We start from the raw sequence: 17217 nt of genomic DNA, 5'->3' as shown, positions 1-17217 counted from the left end.
ACTCAGGGTTTCATGCTAAGTGCAAATGAGCAGACTGCTCTGCCTTGCATATTTGTACGTGAATCCAGCCCAGTGGAAAAAAAAAAAAAAAAAGACTATTGAAGGCATTAAAAAAAAAATAAAATCGGTGCGTGGAAAGGAGCTTAATACATTCACAACGTTATTTAGCTCTAACAAAGAGCAGCAACCCCAGATGACCTTCTGGCTCCTGTCTCCACCCAAGTTCCTGGCCCCTGTTCAGCGTCCTGGCAGAAGTTGCAGACATCCGCCACACGATGCCAAGTAGCTGTTTTGTCTGTAGATATGTAATAGAGATTAGCCGAGTGCTGGGGGGAGCTGCTGCGCACACACCGGCACCTCCGAGCAGGGCCTGGCATCCCAGCCCCGTCAAAGAGCTTTTGTTCCCCGCCGGTGCCCAGGACCTGCTCCAGCGCTCGGCGGCTGGGTGAGAGAGGAGGGCTTCCAGCGCTGCAGCTCGGGGGGTTCCGCGCTGCCCTCCCGGCGATTCCCCGGCAGTGATGGAGCGGCGGGGCCGGGGATGGAGTGCCGTGACATCAGACCTGTGGGATGCGCTCCGCCAGGGATCACTCACCCACCCGCCCCCATGGCAAAGCACCCGAGCGGGACCGGGGCTGTAACCCCGCGCTTGTTAACACCTCCCGGCTGCGGCCGCTCTTGAGCCGTGCCCGGACAGGAAACGCCTTTTGTTTTCCCGTAGTAGGCTTTAAAAGAAAAATCTCGTTTTGATTTTAACTACTTCTCCCCCACCCCGCCCCCCTTTTTCCACCAGAGACAGGAAACTGTTCTTTCATGCGTTCAGAAATGCAAATTATGATTGGCAGAACATTACAGTGCAGAAAAAGAGCTTTTGAAAGAGGTCGTGGAGGAGCGATCAAGGCAGATTAAAGGTTAGGCCCTGCACCAGGCGAGCCAATCTCCCTGAGTCACACACCCCCTCCCTGCTCGGGAGCTTGGGTTTTTATCAAAGAGCTGGACAGACCTGCAATTTCACTAACATGCAAAGTGGGAAGGGAAAAATGCTGGGCTCTCCCTTCTTCTCCTTCTCCTTCTCCTTCTCCTTCTCTTTCTCCTTCTCCTTCTCCTTCTCCTTCTCCTTCTCCTCCTTCTCCTTCTCCTCCTTCTCCTCCTCCTTTCTTCTTCTCCTCCTTCTTTTTCACTTTTTCTTCTTCTCCTCTTTCCACCTTCTCTCTTTCTCCTTCTCCTACACCTTCTATTTCTCTCCTCCTTCTTCATCCCCTCCTTCCCTTTCCTCTTCTTCTCCTCCTCTGCCTCCTCCTCCTCCTCATTCACTGCTGAGGACCTGAAAAGCCAGAAGACTCTTTGAAGAACACATCTTTTTGCCTCTCTCGAAAAGGTCTCCACTACCTCTAAGTGGACACAATCCTGGCTTGAGAAGGGGCTCTCTCTGGAGTGCACCAAAATCGCTTGGCAGAAACCTTGTTGTAATCATTTATGCTTCGTTCCTATGACTAAACAAACAATATCTTATGAGAAGAGGATAAAAATGAATAGAACACATTCAGCATTGGCTACTAATTTGTAAATGGAAAAGTGGCAGGTGCCAAACTCGCCTCTTCAACCCAAAAGCATGGGTAGCTCAAGGTCAGGCTTAAGAATGGGGTAAGCCAGGATTCAGCAAGTGGGCAGAGCTGCTCTCCCTGCCCCCAGGCTCCTTGTTCTCCTCCTCTGAAACAGGCTGGGATTCATCTGGCAGTGCAGGTTCATGCGGGAGGATGCTGTGTGTGTAGGCTCCCTCTGGGAATAATTAACCAAGGTCAACATTGCTGGATCCTTGGATGGGAAACCTTCAAGAAAAGCACAAGCACTACCAAAGTGGTTCTGGTAACTCTGTGGGGAACCATCCCTGAGTCGGAGATGAACCGAGCCCTTTACACGGCAGAAAGGACCTTCATGGCACTACCATTCCTGGAGGTAGCTTTAACATGACACTGCACAACAACTACACCACAAAACTCCAGCAGCAGCTCCAGGAAACTGCTGAGGTTTTGTGTGTGACTCATCCACCTTTGCCTGCCCTCTTCCCTGCTTCCCTCCTCCGTGCATTTGTGTTTGTTCTGGTGGGGGGAGTGCAGCACAGCCATCCTCAGACACTCTGTTTCTGACCTCCAGGTATCCCTGCACCTCCCTGTCTGCTGTGCTGCCCCTCAGAACAGAGCAGGCTGGTCAAGCAGCTCAACCCCACGGCTTGGGCAGCCTTAGTGTGGGATACTGGGTGCTGTCCAGGTAGGACACAGCAGGTTGGGATGGGATGGGATGGGATGGGATGGGATGGGATGGGATGGGATGGGATGATGTGAGCACACACAGCTCCATTTCTTTCTGCAGCCAGTCAGCACATGGGAGTACAAGCTGTTCACCTCACTCTGACTGCTTGAGAGAGACTTTCAGCCTTCCCTAAATAGCTCAGAAAAGACAGAAAATGGTGATTCTAACGAGCACATGCAAGTGCACTTTCCCCAGAAACTGGCTTTTGACACTCTGAACCTTTGGTGAGCTGTAATCCTGCCTGCTCAGCCCTCCCCTGCTGAACTGCTGCTTGGGGTAGGATCCATCTCATGCATCTCATTGTACACCAGGACAGCAAGCACAGCCCCAGTGCTCTTGTCCAAGAGATAGCAGCATTTTGTGTTTTGGAAAAATGATATGATGCAGTTTGTAAAATGCTTCTGAAAACTTTGAGAAGGAGGATGTCAATAAATTATTTCTATCCCACTTTAGTAATTCCTCTCGTCATTTTTTTTCTCCAGTTTCCTTTACAATTGAAAATCCTTCTCCCTGTCCTCTTCTGAGCAGGGATTGCCTGATTTTTCTCCAGCTAATAACGAAAATAACAAATGCATTCTGGAGACTTGAAGAGAGCTGTGTTTGAGAGCATTGATATGCTGTGAAGATGAGAGGATGAAGGGAGAGACCTTTGGCTGTGATGAGACCCAGATGTCCCATTCTGGATGTGTCCAGCAAAGTTACTGTGTCAAGTCTCTGTTTAAATTGGGTCCCACTGCACAAGCATATTTATTAGCATAACGAAGTAGCAATGGCCAAGGAAAGGAAAAAATGACCGGCCTAATGGAAATGAATAGTGCAGCATAACCTGGTGGTACACAGGACTCTATCATGGTATTTAATGTCTCTCCCCACGTTGAAAGAAAGAGTCTTCACACAGGCGCCAGTAGGTCTGTGGAGCCATTGGTAGACAGCCAGGGCATACCATTTAATGGAAGGACATCATTAAATATGCCTTTATTTTTATTACTTTGTAATATTATTATGCAGCTGAAATAAATCACAAGTTGTTTTTAGTGGGATTCTGTCACAAGCCACAAAAGCAGTGAGCTGGGGGGTTACTTCTCAATCTCCCTGTTAGCAACTTTCTGTACTCTCTGGAAAGAGCACAACCTTCACATCAGGGTCAGTCCATGACCTTTTCATCTTTCAATATTTATTAAATGTATTATTAAATAAGTACAAGTTGAACTCCCAGGGTCTAGTGCCAGGCTTCTGCAGCCCCAGTCTGCAGGCAAACACGAGTGGCAGAGCCCCCAGACCAAACAGGAGGAACAGGAGAGGTCTGGTGGAGACCAGACATGTTTCAGCTACCTTGTCTCATTCCTGCATGGCTCCCACATCCCCTCCCAAATCGGGAAGGTGCAAAGATGCTGCATGCTCACCTAATTAGTGCAACATCAGTGAACTGGAGAGGGAGTTTGGCTCATCCTCCCACAACCAGATGGGTAAAACATGAAGTCTTCAGGCATGCGGCCGACAAGTTGAAAAGGAGATGTAAAAACCTGTGCCTGAACCTTCACTAAATGTCTGCCTGCCCCAAGAACCCTCTTCTCACTTCCATATACCGTCAAGGATGCAGCACAGTGTTTGGTTTTAAAAAGGAGAGGCACCCAAAGCTCTTCCACACATTTTCTCAGCTCTTGTGCAAGTAAGGACTTGGTGGTGCAAAACATTTTACAGAAAACCTAAACATGCCAGCAGGGCATTGTTAACCATCATGTGGTGATTTTAGCTTAACACATTTTGGTTTGACTCTGCTCCCAGTCCCCTCTGAAAGTGCTGCTACATGTGCAAGCTCTTCCTTGGACTCTAAAGAAGAGTCTTCTCTTTTTTCATTTGTATGTGGTCAGACTATTTCAGAGGAAGGAAGAATGGCAGACCCTGATTTAGAGAGTTCTGCTGAACTGCTGGCGTTATTTGTGTAAAACACTCATTAGTTCCTTCTCATCACCTTTAAGATGCCTTTTTTCTTTTCAGGTAAATGTTAACAGGAGGTTTATCATTAACCACCTTTGGGTTTTTGTAAGAGTTTATACTATTCACATGAACAGTGAGTGTTGCAAGATTCCTTTTTTCACTGTTTAGATACAAATTATTCGCAGCTTGAGTTTTGTCTAATCTGAAGCCAAACTGATTGCAGTCTTCAGATAAGCTCCACCTCAAAAGGGAACCTCAAAAGGCTTCAGTTTGTCCAGTTCAGATACAAGTATCACCTGCTCGGATACTGAAATGTGTGCAGATCAAAGAGGTGAATGATTGTGCCTCAAGGTCAAGAAGAAACATTAACAGTAGAATGTTGAATTTGAGGAGACAGTTCAATTAAAAAAAAAAAAAAATTATAGCCTGTCCTTTTTTGCAGTAAAGTTGTGTCTCAGTCGATCCTATTCTTACTGTGGCAAGGAGCAACAGGTGGGTGCAAAAGTAGATCTGATGAGCAAGTGTCAGAATGGAGACAAATGAATGTTTTTATAAAATTGCAGCCCACACTTTGATACTCCCTGTGAAAAGCCCTTCTATTTGCCACCATACACAAACTGCAAGAGCTCTGTTAGCTTGTACTCAAAGGATGATTAATCTCTTGATTTCTACAGAGGTGACACCCCTGATGACTTCTGTGGGAGTTCCTCTGCCCACAGCACATAGCTCGGGTTCACCATGCAGGTGCAGCAGCCACAGAACAGACAGAACCTGTGCAGAGGATTTTCTTTCTAAATGAAAAGGGGTTGTGGAAGAAACATCTCTGAGCTGTGTGTCAGAGGGAGGCAGAAAACCTTCTCCAGGCCCAATTGCTGGGGGATTCTGCTGCAGATCTCCCAAATCCTTTTATCTCAGTGTGCTCCAGAGTGCCTCTCTAAGATGAGAATTCCTTCCACAGCCAGGAGGAAGCCGTGGAGGGGAGGGAGGAGAGCTGGAGTAGGGACACAGCCACCCCATCAGCTCCCCACCACCAACACGTGAGAGAACCTTCCAAAGACAGGTCTCCAGGAAGAAATACCCAGCATTGCCTGCTTCACAATTAGTCCTTGACATCCTTTTAGGGAAAGTAAAGTTCCTTCTATATTTCTTGCTATCCTACAGCTCCTGTTTCTGAGCTGGAGGAATGTCTCCTTACCATGTCTTCTTTATATCTCCCTGCTATGCACACACACACACACACACACAAATAAAAACCCCACAAACACCCAGAGACAAACTTCTTATTTGCATTTGGGAAGTGGATTGCAGAGGGATTCTGTTCAAAAACCTAGAAGGACCTGTGCTCCCAGTCTGACTGTCTCTTCAGAGCACCAACTCCCCCCTCCTTCTTTTGCTATGTTTGCCAGTGGAAAATATTAGCAAACCCTATTTACAAATATTTTTGCCTCTTGGCCCTCTGCCTAATGCTGTACTATTAAGGCTGTCGTTGTTCCACTAAACAATTGCAAATGTTTTTTCATGCATGCATTGGCTTGCTTTTGAGTTCAGAGACTCTTATTCCACCAGCTGCTGCTGCCACCCTTTGCTTAATTCAAGGTGAAAGCCCTAGAATTCAAGCTTGTCAGGAGATTTCCCCTCTATTACCCCACTAAAATATGCAACAATAAAATTCCTCAACTAAGGTGTTTTCCTGCAGTTTCTCTGTCCCAACCTCTCCTTTCACAGGTGTGCCCCAAAGCCTTACACTTATATCAGACAAGGTCAAAGAGGCTGTAGCCTATGAGATATCAGGGGAATTTGGGCATCCAGTTACAAAAACTGTCTTGGAGAACCTTTTTCTCAGCTGAATCCTGATCCCAGAAACAAGACATCTCCATTTCTGCATTCCTAAAGTTCTCTGAGCAGGCTAGTGCCTAATCTGAATTATGGGCAAGGACCAAAACATTTCTCCTCCACTTTTCCCTGAGACTCCTGACCTAGAAACCATTCTCAGGGTATATTTTCAGGATTCTCCTCCCTCCAGAAGGCCGTGGTGGCCAATATTTTCTTTTAAAGTACAGAATGAAGTAGTTCACAGAATGTTCACTTTCTTTTTTCTTTACCCACCGCCCCATCCCCAAAATTTCACGGATGATCATTCACACTTTTTAACCTCTGTACAAGTAAATTCATGCTTCTCTGTACAGTGTTTGGTCCCAAATATGAGGGTGATACAGTTTACCAGCATTTCAACAGCAGCTGAAGCAGCCAGTGATAAATGGATGTTGAAGAGCAGTCAAAGAAAGCAAGTTTCATATCTGTAATTGCAAATGGTAGCATGGGAAATGTGATTTTGAAACAACAAAAGAAAGATTTATGTCTCTAATGAAAACAGCTCCAATGTCAGGCTCAGCACAACTTCCCAGACAAGATAAAAACACAAGAATTATCTCCAGAAATTACTCAGTGAAAAATTCCCAATAAAAAATGCAGCTGAGAAAATTGCTTGGGCAGTTTGCAAATAGGAAGTAAAGGAGGATATAACAGATTTATTAATCACTATGATTTATGCACCTAGCTTTGCTAGCAGTGCAAGACAGTAAATCAAAGCACAGTCAAGCATTCCTCCACATTGTTTGGCCAGTGAACTTCCATCCTGGTCTGAGGCACTGCTGCTTTTAGGCCAGTCCTGCCAAGCTCAACAGCATTTCTAGGATCATGAAGTGCCAACACACAAGATCTGTAGGGTCTTCAGGAGGAGCGTTTCAGCCACTGATTTTTGTCTTTGCAGCTGAAAACTGAAGGTCTGGGGGACATAACTGCAGGCACATAAACCTTGTCTGCATAGTCTCACCTAGATAGTGACCAGAAGGATAACAAAGTTTGTTTTCCAGGTGTAAATACATCTGGTAGGAAGACTGCAACATGAACGATTATTCCAGATTCTTCCCGTGCTGGGCACGTCCTAAGTGCCCATTTACAGAATGCCCATGCTGGGACAGGCTGTGAGGAGAAAGTTTGGAGACAGAACCATGAGAACTATTGAATATCTTGGCCTTGACCATCCTGTCCATGTGTTTCGACTCTGCTCCTGGACTGTATCTTTTACTAATCAGTGGCAGCTTAAGATAGAAGTTTGTGATATTTAGATTCATATTAAGAAAATTTATGATGTTGCAAGAGTCAGGAATTGGGCAGGGTTTAAATACTGCTTCAGAGTCACAGGAACACAGAGGCACCCAGAGCCCCAGAGCCTCTCCTTCTTGTGTTTCCAGATCGTGCCACAAATCCCTAAGGTTACAAAGATGGAGAACACTTTTCATGCAAAATCTGCTTCAGTCTTGGATATTCCCTGTGAAAGAAACAGTTATTCCTAGCAAAGGCTAGAGTCAAACCTTTTTCCGTATCTAACTCTCCTGGCCTGAGTTGCCTAACTAGCCTGGCCTGAGTTGCCCTGCTGTGACCAAGTGTCCCTAATTAATGACAAGGAAGCAGCAGACACCCACTTTCCCAGCTCCATTGTTAACTCCTTGTCCTGGGTGCTGCCAGACCCTTCAGGCATCTTGGGCCAAGTCTCTGTCATGCCTAAAAAATGGAATTTAACCTTCCTGGTGACCTAACCATGGCATCCCCACAAACGAGGTGCACCTAGGTGCACTAATCCCCACCAGCCAGCTCATTTCTTTCTTTGCAAAATGACACTGGCTTCATTGTCCTAGCTGCAAATGAAGGTGACTTAATGCCTTAGGACCTGAGTAAAGCTCTGGAACCTGGCTGCAGCCCCATTCAGTCACTGTTCCCAACCCACTGGGGCAAAGAGGTCTGTCCTGGGGCTGGTTCCGTCCAATATATTGTTAAATATCAACAGTTGCTAAGGACATTCTGGCAGTGAGCCACTACTCCCCCCTTGCTGACTCCTCACACTTCCTGCACTCAGGCTGTGCTCCACTTCAGGTCTCCCTTCCCAAGTCCCTCAGAGTTACAACCAAGAAAGGAGCATCCCACCTCCCCCAGAACCAGTATCCTTTATCTTTCTCAAAGAATGTGCATCTTCCACGTGTTTAAAGGCTGAGGCAGAGCCCAGAGCCTGGAACCAGGCTGGGTGCTGTGAGCTGGTGATGTCCTGAAGCAAGGCAAGGACAGACAGGCACACCAGCAGCATGTCTAAGGTGCAAATCAATGCTGGTTTTAAATACATCTTTTTCATCCCCCATGGAAATGCTGCAGGTAAGGATCCTCTGCAGTCCTTCACAACAGCTTTGGATCCCATCACCACATCCCTTCACAGCACTCACTTTTAAACATGACCCCAAGACCTTTTATCACTTAAGAAACAGAACCTGAGATTTTCAAAGTAAATTACATTAATTAATTTCCTCTGCAGGAGGGGGAAGGATGAAGCCTTCCCACAGCTTAATTACTGGTCTGGAGCTCCATGACTTCACTACCAACATTTCACACAATTTTTTGTCAGGTCGAAATCAATCCCAACCCTCCATTACCCTCCACACGCACACATCATGTAGAGCCCAAAATGACAGACTGGCTTTCAGCCTAACTCGTTGAGAACAATTTTAAAAGATTTTTTTTCTCCTCCAGAGGAGGAAAAAAAACCAGATCATGCACACATGAACCTCCACCATCAGCTATCAGCTGGCTAAGGCATGAGGTGACCTCACAATGCAGCCCTGCAGCCACAGCTCAGGTGATACAGATCAGCATTAAGGCAGAATTGTAGAGTACAGAATTGCTGTCTGTACTTGAGCATATGAAACACTCCTCACCAAATGCAGCTCAAAAACAGGTAAAGCAAAGTGAGAAGGGTACAAACAACCATGAGCAAAGCAGTAAATCAGCTGGTTCTGGACTCCTTTCTCAGCATTACTGCAATGTGGCTTCTGAAACAAAAGGAGTGTATTGAATTAGTGCAAGTGGAAAATTGGTTCTTTGACCAAAAAGAAAAAAAAAAACAGGGGAAGGAGGGAGCTGTGGGAGCTGTGTGGGCAAGATGCTTTAAATAATTGTGGGGGGTTTTTTCCTTAATTGGAGAATTGGAAAAATAAATTAAGAGTTTGGCAAATTTTCGTCAAAACATTTCAACAGCCAAAGCCTAAATTCTGGCTTTAGTTCACTCTACCAATGACGATACCCTCCGAAAAATGTCAATAATATGAGAAAAACTTATTGTTGCTTTCATTTTCCACAAAAAAAGTCTCATCTTCAGTGCAACACTCATCTCAGTCTGTACTGGCCACAAGCTGGTTGGGCAGATATTTACTCCCTCCAATTACTCCCCTCCACTAAAATTTGCCTGGGGAAGGAAGAATAAGACAAGGAAGAGGGGCAATAAAGGAGTCACAATGAGGGGTAGAACAGAAGAAAAGAGGATGAAAGTACTCAGCAAAATGACACAGAGCGGGAGAGCAGGAAGGGTGAAAGAAAGAACAGTGTTATTTTTTTCTCCCCCTTCCATTACAGAAAGTTTAATTTTCTTTTCTTCATCTGTTGTAGAAAACCCCACATGTTTATGGTTTTAAGTGGTAAAGACAAAGCCTGGGAAAGGAAACAGAGTAGAGTTGCATGAGGTCACAGCCTGTTTCATCTCCCAAACCCGAGCCCACACCTTTGCCCACACTGCTTTAGGTTTTGCTGTCACTGACGTGCTGTCCATTAGCTTTCTAAGCAGCCTGCAACAAGATAACAGAAAGGTGGAGCCCACACCACTCTTTGGGGAGCCAAAAGAGACCTAATATTTTGGAAATGCCTACCCACATAGAATAGTTCAGAGAAAAGCTGTTTGGAAACAGAGGGTTCAGGATTTGAGAAATATTTGCAGAAAAAATAATTTTCTGTAGTACATTTCTTTCAGAACGCAATAGATAAACAACAAGTCTCTGTTGAAGAAATTAAAGAAGAAAGTTTTACAGACACCCAAAATGGATTCATGCCCTGTTTTGTTTGCAAAATATTGGTTTTCCCCTGAAAATAAATCTCCATTTGCAATGCAGGTACTTAGCCTGCCTACAGCATTGACAATTTTTTCCTTACTACTCCTATGCAGTTTATCCCTCAAGGTGTCCTTATCACAAAACCATCCAGCCACGCTGGGGAACCCATGAACTGTGGAGGAAGACAAACACAAGAGGGATTCCTGCAAACTTTTCTTGGTCCTGCCTGCACTGCTGCCAAAGAAACACCTCTCAGAGCTGCCAGCAGAGTTTGGTGGCTGCCAAAGACCTGGCCTGGGGTGCTCCTGGGCAAGTGGTCACAACATGACAGGGCTCAGAGTGTTCCAGGCATGCAGTTTGCACCATTTGTTTGAAGCACAAGATGGTTATAAACCCCCTTTGGGCGGCTCATGGAGCACGTGGGTGGAATGTTTGCTCCGTCTCTGCCATGAGCACATGGCAAGCACCCCAGTACAGCGGGTTCCTCCAGGGCAGGGATCGCTCCGTGCTCCCGAAAGGCGGCCGGGAGCAGCGGCGAGCTGCGGGTGCCGGGCTGAGCTGGGTCAGCTCCCGGCGGCGCCGGTGCCCAGACCTGGGGAGCACAGGAGGCAGCAGCCCCTGCTGGGACACCAGCACCCCGCGTACTGCTTCAACCCTGGCTGGATTCCAGGCACCCACCAAAGCCCCTTCCCACTCCCCTCCACAGGGGACAGGGGAGAGGAAATGTAACTGAGGGTTCATGGGTTGAGGTAAGGGCAGAGAGGAATCACTCCCCAAATACCACCACAGGCAAAACAGGCTTGAATTGGAGATCTTAACTGACTTGAGTCAGGTCAGAGCAGGATGGTGGAGAAGTTAAATAAAACCTTAAAAAATACCTTCCCCCTATCACTTCCTCCTTCCCAGCTCTATCTCCTCCCCTCCCCCAGTGCTGCAAGGAGACAGGGAATGGTACCGTCAGTACATCACACATTGCTCCTGCTGCTGCTCAGGCAGAGGGGTCCTTCCTCTGCTCCACCATGGGGTGCCTCCCATGGGAGACAGTTCTCCATGAGTTCCTCCAGTGTGAGTCCATCTCATGGGCAACAGCCCTGCACGAGCTGCTGCCAGGAGGATCACCCTTCCACAGGGTCAGTCCCTCAGCCACAGGCTGCTGCTCCAGCCTGTGTCCCCCACAGGGTCACAAGTCCTGCCAGCAAACCTGCTCCAGTGTGGGCTCCCCTGCCAGGACCCTGCTCCAGTACAGGTTTCCCAGGGGGTCACAGCCTCCTTTGGGCATCCCCCTGCTCCAGTGTGGGCTCCTCCAGGGGCTGCAAGTGGATCTCTGCATCCCCATGGACCTCCATGGGCTGCAGGGGCACAGGGGACTCTTCTGCTCCTCCTTCCTCACTGCTCTTGGTGTCTGCAGTGTTCCTCTCACATGTTCTCACCCTGCTCTTCTCTGGCCACAACCACAACCACACAATCACTTTTATTTTCCTTCTTCTTAAATACATTATCCCAGAGGCGTTACCACCATCCCTGACTGGCCCAGCCTTGCTCAGTGGTAGGTCCATCCTGGGTTTGGAGGCATTGGCTCTGCTGGGCTTGGGGGAAGCTTCCAGCAGCTTCTCAGAGAACCCACCCCTGTAGCCCCCTCTGCTACCAAAGCCACACCACACAAACCCAATACACACCAACAGCCAGGATGGCCCTGCTCCGAAACCAAATGGTGAGTTCTTCTTTTGAGCTTTGAACAGTCCTTTAGCAGCTGGAGACCTGAGTATGTCAGCACACAACTTCTGGAATCTGGAAGTGGGTCAGATCTGGACTAAGCCACGCAGAGACGCTTTTGGAGTCACAGGGCCAGGCCACAGTGTCTGGCTCAAGCAGAAATCTTCTAAGCAAACTTACTTCTGATTGAGTGGTTCCAGACTGCAAACCATAAAAACTTAAATCATCCAATTGGCCGTAGAAAGAATTAGAGGAAATGCTTTTTAACACTTTACCAGGCCCTCCCTGTTATTTAACTGCATTTTCCTCCCTTTTCCCCCACAACTACTGCAGATGAACTCACATTTCCTGAGAAGATTTCAATAGGTTTTTATAGAAAGTGAATTTACCACTCCTGACTGTGGGTACTCTTGGTGGGAATCTCAGGGTTGCACTCATGGAACCATGGAACAGAAATGACATTTTGACTATCTAAATGCTCATAGGCAGGCTACAAATAAATGATTATTCACAGAAATTATGGGCAGTATTATTTCAAACAACAAACACATTCAAGAACATCCAGGCAGGCTCACAGATAGTTTGCAAACAGATAAAAGGCCAAACACTTCCATTCAGTTACTTGCTGTAGATTATTCACGCAGCTCTAATAACAGTCCCCTGTCTCCATGAGCCTGCATCAGATGCAGTCCAAAACTGGGATGGTGGTGAAAGCTCCCACTCTATCATCATGAAAACCCAGAGTTGAACCTTTTTATCCCCCACCCCCCCATTCATTTCTACCAAACAAAAGCAAAAGATGGGATTATCTTCACAGAGCTTAGTTTGGAGTTGCTCATTTCAGTGGTATGCAGATATTTTCCCTGTGGTTTTGCGGAGTGACCAGGAACACCTGTTGATTTTAAAAGAAAAGCACAAAATCCCTGCAAAGCTGTGTTTTTGTTTGGTTAGGTTTGAGATTTTTCATCCTCTGTCTGTTTTTTAGGTTATGACAGCAAGCACAGCTTGCAGGGAACACGGTTTGGAAGCTGTTAAAGAGCAGTTTTGCTGCTGATGGGTGGCTGGTTGCACAGGGGATGATAAATGGCCTCCCAGTGGCTGCACTTAATGCAGCCACCAGGCTTTGGGCCAAGCACCCTCAGCGTGTCTCAGCCTCCCACCAGCACTCCTCAGAGGTGGCACCCGCCCCACAGCTGTTCCCCCTTCTTGTGCTGGTGCCATGAGATCCTCCCACACCGTGCTGGGGCCTCAGCCAGCTGGGCTGCACACCATGAGCACCCCTCGAGCAGGAGCAGCAGGCACTCTCCCGTGAGGCAGAGAGCTGGAAACGAGCCCTGCCAGCCTTGGGGTGCCCAGCAGGGCTGCTCTCGCTGCAGGCAGCTGGGGAGATTGGTCGCCCTGGTTCAAGCCCATCATCTTCACCCTTGGTAGTCAACCTGGTTAAAGAAAGTGATTTGGACTGGTGCTATGCACTGCTATTCACCTCAAAATGCTCCTGTCTTCCTCCTGGAATTGTTGGTCACATCCTCACATTTTCCAGGACCCAAAGAGTGGTTTGATCTCCTTCAGCTCAGGGGTTTCCACCAGTAATTCAGCTACATGACTGCCATATATGTATGGAGCTTGGGAGCTGGATGACCACACCACCATAGCCCTGGACCCAGATCCACCCCATCGCTGTTCTCTTCACCCCCAAGCAGTACAGCTGCAGGGCCTGCCAAAGTGCCTGGGGGTCTGCCCATCAGTACAGGGGATATGTAGGGCATGAGGGTGGAGTACAGGGTGCAAGTCAGCCCTCCAGAACTTTATTATGATTTTTGGACTGGCATGGATGAAATTCAAAGGCATCTTTGGTTGGACTGGGATTGGGGTTGGCTGGCTTTATGGAAGAGCAGAAGAGCAGGTGGTGAAGGGCTGGCAGAGATGTCCTGCCTCAGACAGCTCCTCTGCCAAGGGAGCACAGCACCCACAGGGCTCTGGGAATAAAAGCTGTTCACTCATGTTTATCCAAGCAGCCCCTCTGAATTTCCTCTGTTTCCCATACAGCCCACCGCAGTGCTCCCACTTTACCTGTTCTGAGGGAGAAACCCCTGCCAGTTCTCCATATCCAGGAAGGAATGCCATAAAGCAGTTACTCTCTGAGCAATGAGCTGCCTGCCAGTCCAGGCAAGGGTGCCCATGAGGATTTTAGCCCGTGGGCTCAGCTGGTTCAACTTAAGAGAGCTGCTGCAGTCCCCTGAGGAGATCTGGTGTGCTTGCAGGGAAAATTAATTTGCATTACTATACACGGGGCAGGGGCTTCAAGGTCCCTCTTTTCTCCCACCGGCATTTTGGAGTACTTACTTGTCCTCCCAGGACAGCAATTGCCCACGATGGTCATGACTGCCTTGCTCTGATCAAGGGTGAAACCTCTGCAGGGAGGTCTATCCATCAAAGCAGCCACACCTGCGTGGATGCTACTCCTTAAGAGTGGGAGCTGTCCTGTTCAGTTAGGTCACAACTGCACATGAGACAGAGGCTCACGAGCTGTTCCTCATGTTTATTGCTCTCTGTTTCAGAAGAGAGGGTGGTGGTAGAGACTGGAAAGTGCTCCAGCAGATCAGACAGCACCATTAGAGAGCACAATTGCTTGCTCTCCATCAGGTCTTTATGAATGATGGAGCAGGATGTGTTAAAAGCATGTTAACTTGCTGAGATTCCTCTCAAGTGCCTGTTAGAGCCAGACTTTTACCAGCTGGCCTGTTTGAAAGGGAATCAAATTACATGCCAAATGGTGTTTAAAATCATAGGCAAGGCCAATACATTTTCTAGTAGGGGTTGTTTTCTTCACCATTACCTATTGGAACAGGCAAACTGGTTTTAGCTCAAGTTGCAGGGTGACTGTGTCAAAACTCAGTTTGGGACCCCACAGGGGACAGGCTCCCCCTTCACTGCAAAGAGAAAAGAGAGGGAAGAAGTGAGGAAAACAAAAAGTGAGCTCACAGGAACATCATGTCTGATGCCTTGGGCTGGGGCTTCACCTCTTGCCCACCGGGGACACAGGAACTACTTCAGCTCAGGTAAGACATGGACATGTAAACAAACAAAACAGACCCACCTGAAAATGTCTCAGACCCTGAAGTTCTGGGATAAAAAAGCAGGAAATGTTTTACATGACATACGTCGCCAAAGTTGGTTCTTTGCTTGTTCTGTTTTAAAGTCATTTTTTCTTAACTATTGCTGTCCTGAACAATGCATAGCCACAAAAACACCACCGCTGCCCATCCTCTCCTCTGCCTCTTGGCCTGGAACAAGAACAGCTTTTGTTGAACTAGGGCTGGGCACACAGGCTGCTCAAACAGAAAACTCCTTGGGAAACAGGACGTTTCCAAAATAAAGTCCTAATTGCCATTGGGGGGAAAAAATATGTTAACATGAGAAGCAAACGTTTTCACACAATGACTGTCACAAATACGAAAGCCTTGCAGATGAAAGCTAAACCATGTTAGGTTTTGACCAAAAATATTTTATGAGTAGCAAGGCGTTTGCTTAAAAAATATTCATTTACCTGAAAACCTGATTTTTCAATCGAAAAATCAACAGTGAAGCAGCCAGGCATAGAAAATTCACATTACACTTCAAGTATTCTCCTCGTGTGTCAACAGAACTGGAGATAGAGTAAAATGGCCCGGAAGATCAGCAGCAACAGGTTAATATTTAACACGGGGAGGATGCTCAGGAGCTGCCACACAAGAGAAACACCTCCCCAGCCTGCACACACCAGAGCCACTGCCAGGCAGGATGTTTGGGCAGTTTCAGAGTAACAAACAAGTTCGGACAATGCAGACCAACTCCATACAGAGTTCTCCTCCTCCTCCATCACTTTTTCCAGCAGAATGACAGCTGCCCCAGGGATGTGGTGGGAGAGCTGCGTTTGGGAGCGCAGCGTCACAGGGACAGGCTCTGAGTGCTTCAAAAAACGGCACAGGCAGCATAAAGCACTCCCACAGGGAACCGTGCGATCCTGCCGAGGCATTCCCACTCCTGCGGCAAGCTCAGGCTCCCCGGGGAGGGAGGAAAGGCCGGCGACCTTTCCTTCCGAGCTGCATCAGCTCTGCTCCAGGACTGAACGCGAGGCTCCCTCTGCTGAGTCTCCCACACAACTGATGTCTGCAGCATCCAGCACACCGAGGGGGTCAAAACCTTCATCTCGCCCTCCGAGCAGGCAGCAGCCAGAGGAGGACCTCTCACCCTTCTCCTGCACCAGGGGAGAAAGAGCTGGAGGTGTAGAACAGGACAGCGCCGGCGCTGGGGGAAATTTTCCTTGGATAAATGTGTACGTGTGTTTGCATGTACTGTGCTGTGAACACTTGCACACCTCCAAATTTGCGTTAAAGATCACTCGTGCGGCTCCACTGAAGGATGAGGCTCGGTCAGCCTCCCTGCCTGGGCTGTGGGACTGCCAGCAGCTGCTCAAACACCCCTCTGGTCACCTGCAGAAATGCTGTTACCAACACAGGCATTACATGACCCCTCCGTTTCATAGCAGATTTTGGAGGCTTCTGTATCAGGTGCAGAACAAGTGCTGTCCCAGATAGAAGCTGAAACATAGCATGAACTGGCAATTTCATTTTGTGATTCTTCCAGGTTCTGCCAGGAAAATGTTAAAGAAAAGTAAGAATGAGCTGCTGACCATGCTGAGCTCTTTTTTTTTCTTCACTGTTGTATTATTCCTCACTTGGCTACACTTCATAAATGTACTCTCCTGGTCGCAGAGCCTTTTATTTCTACATATCCTCCATTCCATCCCTCTCATATCATGGCTTTTCAAAGCACAGTCCTTTCCCATCACTAAAAAAGTACCTTCCACTTCCCAAAGTACATTCTTATCTTCCCATAGCCCTGAAGTTACACCATCCTTTGCCTGTTTCCTCCTTTAACCATGCCCAGGTCTTCTGATTTCCATTTCTACCAAACAACCTAACTAATCTCTGTAAGGAAAATCTCATGCCTAGGCTTGCCAGGAAATCCACTTGAGGTGTTAAGCCCTGTATTAGATCCTTTCTCTCCTTAAGTCAAGCATTTGGTACCCACAAGTTAAGTGGATTAATCACACGCCTTCCATAGGGTACAGCACAAAACAGGAAAGCTCCAAAATACTGCTGCCTGTAAGAGCATTGCTGCAGGACCCCAAGTTCCTGTGACCTCCTCTCATCCCTCATGCTCAGAAATGTCAACGTGCATCTTTTATTATTTTATGAAGGCTATTTGAGCAGATCCATGGTGGGTTTTGACAAGCTTCCTGACACCTCTGCTCCTGAGTACCAGACCTTCAGAGCTCAGCAGCAGACTG

This window comes from Corvus hawaiiensis, chromosome 4, assembly GCF_020740725.1.
Source record: "Corvus hawaiiensis isolate bCorHaw1 chromosome 4, bCorHaw1.pri.cur, whole genome shotgun sequence".
NCBI classification, from domain to species: Eukaryota; Metazoa; Chordata; class Aves; order Passeriformes; family Corvidae; genus Corvus; species Corvus hawaiiensis.
The sequence above is the reverse complement of the archived record's forward strand: the minus strand, read 5'-3'. Positions refer to the sequence as shown.